This window comes from Coregonus lavaretus (assembly GCF_964263955.1).
Source record: "Coregonus lavaretus genome assembly, contig: HAP1_SCAFFOLD_48, whole genome shotgun sequence".
Taxonomy (NCBI): domain Eukaryota; kingdom Metazoa; phylum Chordata; class Actinopteri; order Salmoniformes; family Salmonidae; genus Coregonus; species Coregonus lavaretus.
In genome coordinates, this window is record NW_028163311.1 from 2,927,237 (window position 1) to 2,936,175 (window position 8,939).

Genomic DNA, 8,939 nt, shown 5'->3' on the forward strand with positions numbered 1-8,939 from the left:
CTTCTCTCATTTTATGTTTACCTTGGTGACTTTTTAATTGGCCTATTTGAGAGAAAATCTTTCCACAGTCAGAGCAGGAGTAAGGCTTCTCTCCTGTATGTATACGTTCATGTTGTTTTAACTTGCCAGGTTGAGAGAAACTTGCCCCACAGTCAGAGCAGGAGTAAGGCTTTTCTCCTGTATGTATACGTTCATGTTGTTTTAAGTAGCCCAGTCGAGAGAAACTCTTCCCACAGTCAGAGCAGGAGTAAGGCTTCTCTCCTGTATGTATACGTTCATGTGTTTTTAAGCTGCACAGTTGAGAGAAACTTGCCCCACAGTCAGAGCAGGAGTAAGGCTTCTCTCCTGTGTGTATCCTTTGGTGCGATTTTAAGCTTTCCTGTCGGGAGAAATTCTTCCCACAGTCAGAGCAGGAGTAAGGCTTCTCTCCTGTATGTATACGTTCATGTGCTTTTAAATGGCACAATTGAGAGAAACTTGCCCCACAGTCAGAGCAGGAGTACGGCTTCTCTCCTGTGTGTGTTCTCTGATGAAGTTTTAGGTCAGTTGATGTTGTGAAGCATTTTACACAGTCAGAGCAGGAGAAAGGCTTCTCTCCTGTATGTATACGTTCATGTATTTTTAATTTGCACAGTTGAGCGAAACTTGCCCCACAGTCAGAGCAGGAGTAAGGCTTCTCTCCTGTGTGCATCCTTTGGTGCAATGTTAAGCTTTCCTGTCGAGAGAAATTCTTCCCACAGTCAGAGCAGGAGTAAGGCTTCTCTCCTGTATGTATACGTTCATGCATTTTAAAGTGGCCCAGTCGAAAGAAACTCTTCCCACAGTCAGAGCAGGAGTAAGGCTTCTCTCCTGTGTGTGTTCTCTGATGACGTTTTAGCGCAGTTGATGTTATGAAGCATTTTACACAGTCTGAGCAGGAATAAGGCTTCTCTCCTGTATGTATACGTTCATGTGTTTTTAAGTTGCACAGTTGAGAGAAACTTGCCCCACAGTCAGAGCAGGAGTAAGGCTTCTCTCCTGTGTGTGTTCTCTGATGAACTTTTAGCTCAGTTGATGTTGTGAAGCACTTTACACAGTCAGAGCAGGAGTAAGGTTTCTCTCCTGTGTGTATACGTTCATGTTGTTTTAAAGGGCCCGTTGAGAGAAACTCTTCCCACAGTCAGAGCAGGAGTAAGGCTTCTCTCCTGTATGTATACGTTCATGTGTTTTTAAGTTGCACAGTTGAGAGAAACTTGCCCCACAGTCAGAGCAGGAGTAAGGCTTCTCTCCTGTGTGTGTTCTCTGATGAACTTTTAGCTCAGTTGATGTTGTGAAGCACTTTACACAGTCAGAGCAGGAGTAAGGTTTCTCTCCTGTGTGTATACGTTCATGTTGTTTTAAAGGGCCCCGTTGAGAGAAACTCTTCCAACAGTCAGAGCAGGAGTAAGGCTTCTCTCCTATGTGCAATCTCTGATGAATTGTCAGAGCCTTTGATGTTGTGAAATTCTTCCCACAGTCAGTACAGGAATTCAGATTCTCTCCTGTGTGTATTTGTAGGTGTTTTTTTTAACTTTGATAGAATTGAGAAACTCGCCTCACAATGTGGGCAGTGGTGAGACCTCTTAGCTCTGTGATCTTCCTGCTGTTGCTCTCTGGATGTAGAGAATGTCTCAACATGGTCTCCTGTGTGAACAACAACAGAAGAACCAGTCAGTTGGTGTGATATACATGTCAATCAAATGTATTTTATGAAGCCCTTTTTACATCAGAAGTTGTCACAAAGTGCTATCGTCATAACACATAACTATAGTAATAAAAAGAAACGGACACTAAGGTTATCTTCTTGACATCACAGTTCTGGCGCTTTCTTTTACTGAGGAATGGTGCGTGCCTGCCTGGAACTTCCTGTTTCCCCACTACCACGGTGCAGCCACAGATAGAACAATGAGACAGATATTTCACTGGATGTATAATTGTCAAGCATCCGGTTGGCGTTTCCACTCACTTCCAAATATGGTAGTGAGATGAAGCCCACTGGCCGGCAGTGGGAGAAGATGGAAGGAGATGGATTTTGGCCGATATTCTGCAAATGTTCTAATCGATGAAACATCTGATCTTTATACAGTTCTGTTCCCAAAACTAAAATCTGTTATGCACAGAGTGGACTAAGTTTTGTGGACTTACCTGTTGCAAATGTTTTAAAAAAAATCATGTTATTTAGAAGGAACGCAAAGGCGAATTGAGTTATTGCACACGAGCGCTTCACAGAGGAGGCATTCCCTAACAGAAATATGCAGATGTGTGCTAGAACACGCCAATAGGATCTCGCTAGCTCGTGCTTGGCTCTGCCCACTATGACTCATCTGTTCCCATTGGAAACGACCAGCTGTGGTCTATCTTGGTTTAGTTATAAAAAATCATTGGTGCAACCGTCCGTGCGTTCAGGGATCATTGGGATGTCCCTACCCCATTATATGAGAAGGGCGGTGATTAATTTGAGCTGGATCCTCCGGTACCTCTCAGTTTTGTAGTCTTTTGTTCCGGAACCCATTTGCCAGAATCAGGTAGCCTACCTCTTTTGGCAAGAAAAATAATTTCCACTGTTTGCAATGTAAAAATCCTAATAAAAGCAATCAGAGTAATTACATTTCGATTATTCTGTAATTGTCATGCCCCCTAAAAAAACGTAATGTGAAAACGTGCATGATATTCTAAGAATTGGTTAATGTTGGGCCGTCCCGGGTTTATGGTTTGCGCAACATTGTAGCCTAGACCAAGGCGTGGCCATTGCTGTGGTGAGAGAGAGAAGCACGCCTGTATCTCTCACAGAAATACAATGATTCACTTTCTATGATCTCTCTCCCTCTCTGTGCTGTTATAGACATAAGCCGGCAACTCTCTTCTCTCCAGCATTGCACTTCATCATTTATCTCCTAATAGAATAATAGCTGTGGGAAGTGTGCTGAGGTGCTGCAGCACTCTGCAGTCTGTTCTGAAAGAAATTAAATAATTCCCAATACTACACCAGGAGTAAGACTAGAATTTCGCCACAGAGGATCCATAGCTAATTTTAAAAAATATTCTAGCTGTGGATTGTGTGTAGCCAAATCACAACGCATGCCTAACGTGTGGCAAATCTGTCAGTTAACAGCATGCAGCCAAAACAGGCCTTTAGCAAATATTTCTAATACAATCGCTGGAAAAGACAGGTTGTAAAGCAAATGGATCCTGCTGAAAATACTAATGTCTGTATGTTACCAAGTTATCAACTTCCAAAGAGGATTCAAGACAAGGTTGTTTTTATTGACCTCAGATTCTCAGTGTCAAAGTAGCCTGTCATTTTAGTCATTTGTGAGGTATTAAAAAAGATTCTGCTAAAGTCTCCAGTCATCTAAAATGATGTAGAACTGCATGAAATCCATTTATAAAAAGAACACATTTTTCCCGGACTCTAGGCTACAAAAAATGTACTCCATGTGTGTAACTTCTGCTAGCGGCTCCACACCACTGCTCTATGCCCGTACGCGAAAGCCATGATAATGCATGCAATGCTTTGTTATAAAGGTTGTTTGTTTTTATCCGTTCTGGTACCTCAGAGCCCCCCAGGTCACCCCCTTCTCGGACTCACTTTTGGTTCCGGCACCGCCCAATTTACAAATGAAGCACTGGAGAAGTGGGTAGCTGCCGCTGCCTCCTCCGGGACACTTCTCCTTTGCATAACGTTAATCAGGCTGTTGATTGTGGCCTGTGGAATGTTGTCCCACTCCTCTTCAATGGCTGTGTGAAATTCCTGGATATTGGCGGGAACTGGAACAAGCTGTGGTAGACGTCGATCCAGACCATCCCAAACATGCTCAAAGGGTGACATGTCTGGTGAGTATGCAGGCCATGGAGGAATTGGGACATTTTATTGATGGAGGTGGATTAATGGCAGGACAATGGGCCTCAGGATCTTGTCATTGCATCTCTGTGCATTCAAACTGCCATCGATAAAATGCAATTGTGTTAGTTGTCTGTAGCTTATGCCATCCCATTCCATAACCCTGATACCACCATGTGGCACTCTGTTCACAACATTGACATCAGCAAACCGCACGCCCACACAACGCCATACACGGTGGTCAGCAGTTGTGAGGCTGGTTGGGCATACTGCAAGATTCTCTAAAACAACATTGGAGGCAGCTAATGGTAGAGAAATTAACCTAACATTATCTGGCAACAGCTCTGGTGGACATTCCTGCAGTCAGCATGCCAATTGCACGCTCCCTCAAAACTTGAGACATCTGTGGCATTGTGTTGTGTGAAAAACTGCACATTTTAGAGTGGCATTTTTGTATTTGTTAGGGATCCCCATTAGATGCTGCCATGCAGCTACTCTTGTCCCCAGCACAAGGTGCACCTGTGTAATGATGATCATGCTATTTAATCAGCTTCTTGATATGCCACACCTGTCAGGTGGATGGATTATCTTGGCAAATGAGAAATGCTCACTACCACCTACTGTACTGGTGTGTGAGGCCATTCACAGACTACATACATTAAATTCATTGATACAGTAATTAATACAAAATGTCCCTGCCAAGTATTAGCCCGCTCTAAAAAATGTGAGGGAAAATGTTCTTGGTTCGTGCAGGTGACTGACCTCCTCAGACCAATTGGCAGTACGCCCAGAACATTGTTCTGGGAACCAAAAGGGATATCTCAGTTTCAAGGTCTCAGCTTGGAGAGAAGAAGCCTTGTGAGGTATTGGTCGGTCACATGCAGGAACCAAATGTTAACGATTAATTAATTATTAATAAAGCTAAAATCATGCAAATATAACTTGTCTGTGTAAGCAGTATATAGGACAACTAACGGGACTGCCCCGGCAGAGCTCCCGACCGACGTGTACTATGGTGCTTTTAAGTTTGTTGGAACCTCTCCAGCTTGCTGATAAAAAATAATGATTCATTTAAGTTTGACTTTGAGTCCCTTCGTGGTGATTTTCCACGACAAAAATCCACCTCCCCATTCCACTATTTAACCCTATCTAGTCCTACGCCAGACCACTACCACTCAACACCCCCTGCAGCTGTTCTGCAGTAAATCCTCGCAATCCCAAGTACTTCTCTGCCGCTGCCACCACAGCCTCTATTTTCTGGGATAGAGAAATGCAGTACTATTGACAACCATTACTATAAATGCTAAAAAGCCCACCTTACTGAAGCACATATTCTTCCCATCACTCTCTCTTGGTCTCTGCCTACTCACAGGAATCCTCTCAAGATCCCTCACCCTGTACCCATCTTCCTCTACCACTCTCTTCACTGCTTCGGTATACAACACTTTCTGTACTACTGTAACCCTGGCAACCTCAATCTGCCTTTCTTTCACCTGACACCTCAGATCTCCTGCCCGTTAGCACCCCCACAACTAACACACAGAACATTCTCCACCGATACCACACATTTCTTAATCTCATGCCCTCCTGCACACTTGTCACATTTAGGCATCTCACGTCTACACACTGCTGCAACAGGCCCAAAAACTAAAACATGAGGCCCGAGCTCGGAGTTCCTCACCGCAGGTAATTCATCCTCACTCTCACCAGGTTCCATCTCTGAGCTACTGGAGGACGTATCCCTCTTTATACACTTGACGATATCCTCCCTCACCACACTGCTTCTTCTACACTCAGCTCCTTCTCAGCGGTCATCACTGCACCTGCCACCACAGTTAATTCATCCTCACTCTCGTCACGTTCACTTTCCTCCTGTAGCTCTTCTAAAAGTTCTGTGTGATCTTCCATTCCATATTCACTCAAAACATATTCCACTTTTCCCCTTTGTCCTTGTCCACCATCTTCTCCTTCATCAGATCTTCCAGAAGGTTTGTGCATCCCCCACTGCAATCCTCCATTCCACTTTTTTTCTTGTCCGCCATCTTACCACGTGTCTCAGCTCATCCACACTCCACTAGCTTCAGGTAGCTGCACACCAATGGAGTACCACAGTATAAATCATATTACCCATAAAACCTAGCAGTCAAACAGGGAAATGGTTCCAATCATTTTTCCACCATTCATTTTCCCATAGGGGATTTTAGAAACACTTAAAATAAGAGCTGTGTTTCGTGTAGGCTTATCCTGGTGTGTTTTTTTTTTTACCGTGTGAATCTCTCCAGGACAAGGTGACTTTGATCAATATATTCGCCTATGTTTAGCCCAAAAAAATGAAATGGTAATTAGCTGCTAATGTGGCTATCATAAAGAACTACAAATGCCATGATGATCTGGACAAAATTGCCGAATAGAGTCAAAGGTAAGGATCTCTGGGTTAACCATCTAATGTTAGCTAAATTTAGTAATGAATAAATAGGCTACATTTATTTAAATGGTCAATTCTGTGAACTGTCTTGTGCAAGTTTTAAATTGACACAATACCTGTTATCAAAGGTGTCAGCTAGAGATGACGTGCAGGAGATTGCAGTGATTTGTTGTTTTGCATGATGTCTACTTTGATGATAATTAGAGTTTTATAATCTGAGAGGAAATAGAGCCGAATATGTTGCTAAAAGTCACACCAGGGTAAACCTACACGAAACACAGCCCTTATTTTAAGTGTTTCTAAAATGAATAAAAAGGAAAAATTATCGGAACGAACCATTTCCCTGTTTGACCGCTAGGTTTTATAACACCTAAGGACAAACTTCTAGGTCCACTTTTGGATATGTACAGTGCATTCGGAAAGTATTCAGACCCTTGACTGTTCCCACAATTTGTTACGTTACAGACTTACTCTGAAATGGATTAAAGAAAAAAAATCCTCATCAATCTACACACAATACCCCATAATGACAAAGTGAAAACAGGTCCTTAGAGATTTTTGCAAATGTATTAAAAATGAAACCGCAGAAATATCTTGTTTACATAAGTATTCACACCCTTTGCTATGAGACTCGAAATTGAGCTCAGGTGGATACTGTTTCCATTGATCATCCTTGGAGTCCAACTGTGGTAAATTCAATTGATTGGAGATGATTTGTAAAGTCACACAACTGTCTATATAGGTGACCAAGAACATAATGGTCACTCTGACAGAGCTCCAGAGTTCCTCTATGGAGATGTGAGAACCTTCCAGAAGGACAACCATCTCTTCAGCACTCCACCAATCAGGCCTTTATGGTAGAGTGGCCAGACGGAAGCCACTCCTCAGCAAAAGGCACATGACAGCCCGCTTGGAGTTTGCCAAAAGGCACCTAAAGGACTCGGACCATGAGAAAAAAGATTATCTGGTCTGATGAAACCAAGATTGAACTTCTTGGCCTGAATGACAAGCATCACGTCTGGAGGAAACCTGGCACCATCCTTATGGTGAAGCATGGTGGTGGAAGCATTATGCTGCAGGGATGTTGTTCAGCAGCAGGGACTGGGAGCCTAGTCAGGATCAAGGGAAAGATGATTGGAGCAAAGTACAGAGAGATCCTTGATGAAAACCTGCTCCAGTGTGCTCAGGACCTCAAGACCGGGTCGAAGGTTCACCTTCCAACAGAACAACGACCCTAAGCACACAGCCAAGACAAAGCAGGAGTGGCTTCGGGACAAGTCTCTGAATGTCCTTGAGTGGCCCAGCCAGAGCCGGGACTTAAACCCAATCAAAACATCTCTGGAGACCTGAAAATAGCTGTGCAGCGACGCACCCCATCCAACCTGACAGAGCTTGAGAGGATTTGCAGAGAGGAATGGGAGAAACTCCCCAAATACAGGTGTGCCAAGCTTGTAGCGTCATACACATTAAGACTTTGGCTGTAATCACTGCCAAAGGTGCTTAAACAAAGTACTGAGTAAAGGGTCTGAATACTTATGTAAATGTAATTGTTCAGTTGTTGTTGTTTTTGCAACAACTGATGAAAACCAGTTTTTGCTTTGTCATTATGGGGTATTGTGTGTAGATTGATGAGGGAAAAAAACAATTGAATCAATTTTACAATAAGGCTGTAACGTAACAAAATGTGGAAAAAGTCAAGAGGTCTGAATACTTTCCGAATGCACTGGTGTGTGTGTGCCTTTCCAAATCATGTCCAACAAACTTAGTTAGATAGAACCTACTCTTACCGTGACAAACAGATTTCCCAATCTTCTCCTCCTCTTCTTCATCTTTAATGTTGACATTCAGCTCCAATGTTTGACTGCAGTCTTCCAGCTTCACTGATGCCATCTCTGGATCCTGCAGTAAACTGGGCTCCAGACACAAAAGTTAGTGTTGACAGTTCTGGCACTTTCTTTATTCTCTAAAAATATTTTCACTTTTTTCTTGTTCAATTATCTAATTCAGTGCTTGACTTGGACTGAAATAGGTGCTAATACTCATTTTGGGTGTTAATTTAAGTTAAGTGTCTAATTTCCTTAATAACCTTGTCTTCACTGTATTAGTTCAATCAAAAAACAATTGTATTTCCTGTTCACACCATAGCAACATTTATTGATAACAACAGAATATGTCTGAAAATTAGTACACATGTAGAAAACTGATAATCATTACATTCATCTTCAAAACAGTAGTGCGACCGTGAAATTGTCTCTATCTGATGCACCCGCACTGTCCTCACTGAAGTCTGTTGACGCTGACCGAGAGTAGCCGCCATTTTACCAGCTTGGGAATTTTACACAAAAACAATAATATGCTAAACGAACTCAGAAATCTAAAATAAATTGATTATTTATTGAACTAACATGAGAAAATTATGTACATCCACTCAGACAAACCCAAAGTATCTAGCTATGTGACTTGTAAAATAGTTTTTACCACGTTCTTTCACTCACTTGGTTGGTTTGACACAAAAATAACACATCAAACCTTTACCAAACGTGATAATACCTTAACGGATGTGTTACCTAACATGGTATGACATGTTCTTTCGACATTAGAAAGTTTAATCGTGCTATTACATACCTGTAGTAATAAATAGAAACGGACACAAAG